At 45.9% G+C, this 1,859-nt stretch overlaps 1 protein-coding gene across 5 annotated transcripts in view; it reads right to left on the minus strand.

Annotated features, from left to right (window-relative positions):
• Positions 1 to 733, minus strand: part of NPFFR2 (neuropeptide FF receptor 2) — a 47,201-nt gene extending 46,468 nt beyond the window's left edge. For 2 of the 5 annotated variants that reach the window (XM_070612782.1, XM_070612783.1), the window contains exon 1: positions 141 to 724. The gene's annotated coding sequence lies outside the window, so the exon portion shown is untranslated. Of the gene's footprint in view, positions 1 to 140 lie in introns of all 5 variants that reach the window. The other 3 variants (XM_008507188.2, XM_070612780.1, XM_070612781.1) reach the window with 3 other exon arrangements.
• Between the last annotated feature and the right edge of the window lie 1,126 nt (positions 734 to 1,859).

Here is a 1,859-nt window from a genome sequence, read left to right on the forward strand (position 1 = left end):
ATTATGGATCTAGGAAGGGATTTGGGAGAAGTAAAGAGCAAAGTCACAAAATCTAAGGTAACAGTCCCCAATCACTAACACAAATCATCCAAGCCAGGGGCGGGCGCGGGGGATCCCAGCCCAGCCGGACCCGCCCTTACCTGCCCACGGTGCAAGGACGGAGCCCCGGCGGCGCTGGGAAGCAGAAGCGCCTTCGCTGGACTTCAGCAACAGGTTCCCCCCTGCCTCCCGGCCCAGGCTCCGGCCCCGGCTCCGGCGGCGGTGGGGAAGCTCCGCCCCAGCCGACCCTGTCTGCGGGCTGGGCTCTAGGTGACCCGGGCTGCGCAGACGAGCGGCTGGGAGCTCGGCGCTCTGCGCTCGCTGCCTCCTTGTCCCCTTCGGATGAAACGTCACTCTCCGGGAGGCATCAGCAGCCGCTGGGATTCCCAAGAAGCTAGTCACATCCTGCTAAGGGGCACACAGATACCATCCTGGGACACTCAAAATCCTGATGCTGCCAAGAAAAGGAATACACTATGACGAGTATCTCGTCTTTGGTTGCCTGGCTCCACACCTAGGGGAGTGATTTAGCCTCTCTGTACCTCAGTTTCCTTGTTTACAAAACAGAGATGATAACGATAATAGCAACTGGGTAATCTGAGAGTTAAATGAGTATGTGCAAAATGCCTGGAGTGGTGCCCAGGACACATTAAGCATTCAAAAACGTTAGCTATCATTGTAAGGCTCTCTTAGGAATGAGGAGTTGATCCAGGCTGCAGACTGAGACGGCCCCTTCGTTCTCTGAAGGGAACTGTGATCTATGAGTCCTTGCAAAGACCTTTTAGCTTGCACGATAACCTCTCTGGAATTCTGGAAATGTGAATTCACATCATAACTAGAAGGGGAAAGGAGACAGCCAGGAGGAAAGCTCAGTGATTCTAAGAATATCTGTTTGGTTGGAAGTTGCTAATAGATTATACCTAAAATATAATGCATTAACTTGGAGGTTTATACGATTACTGAGTCAGAGATAAGTAAAGGTGCTTTAAGAGAATAACACCGATAGGGTCAAGTGTGGGTAAAGTTTGTGAAGAACCTTTGCATATGCTATCAGGTCTGCTCCTCGCAAAACTATGATAGGTTTGTTAAACGTAGTGCACAATTATTCCCAAACAACACGGAGCCACCCAGGTTCAGTAGCTTGTCCAAGATCACAGAGGTAGTTTTTAAATGACAATGCAGGCTCCCAAAGCTGAGTTCAGTTCTTTCACTATTACATTTCTCTGCATAAGTCACTGGTAAATGTGGGATACAGGAAAAAGCTGCTTGGGGAGACCTTTTAAAATAAGATTCCTTGGTCTTGCATTAAGGTTGTAGATTCAGACGTGTGTGTGTGTTTAAACCTGGATTATGACTATGCTGAGGATCCAGAAGGGGGTATCTCTCTCAAGACTTTACCAAGTTCAAGGTAGAAATACTGGGCCCACTTCTGTGAAGTTTATCCAAGTATACCCAAGGCATAGAAAGTCACAGAAAAAAGAAAAAGACATTAAACAGAGATAACAAATAGGAAGTGGGGCTTAGAAGAATAAGTTAGTTAAGGAAAATAAAGTTAAGAGGAGAAAGACACTCTGTATTTAATCTGAGATTCTCAAATCGAAGTGCAAAAAATTAATTGTGGACCGTCACCCGGTATAATCCCTTCTACCACTAGAAGACTGGATCATCGGAATGAATGGGAATAGTAGCAATGCTTTTGATGAGACATTGAAGTAATGTCTAGCTTGCAAGAATTCTATTACAAATTAAATGAAACACAAAATTTGCCAGGTAAAATAAAATTATGAGTCACTTCCTGTTTCTTAAAAAACAGCACACTG

The sequence above is a fragment of the Equus przewalskii genome, chromosome 3 (assembly GCF_037783145.1).
Source record: "Equus przewalskii isolate Varuska chromosome 3, EquPr2, whole genome shotgun sequence".
NCBI classification, from domain to species: domain Eukaryota; kingdom Metazoa; phylum Chordata; class Mammalia; order Perissodactyla; family Equidae; genus Equus; species Equus przewalskii.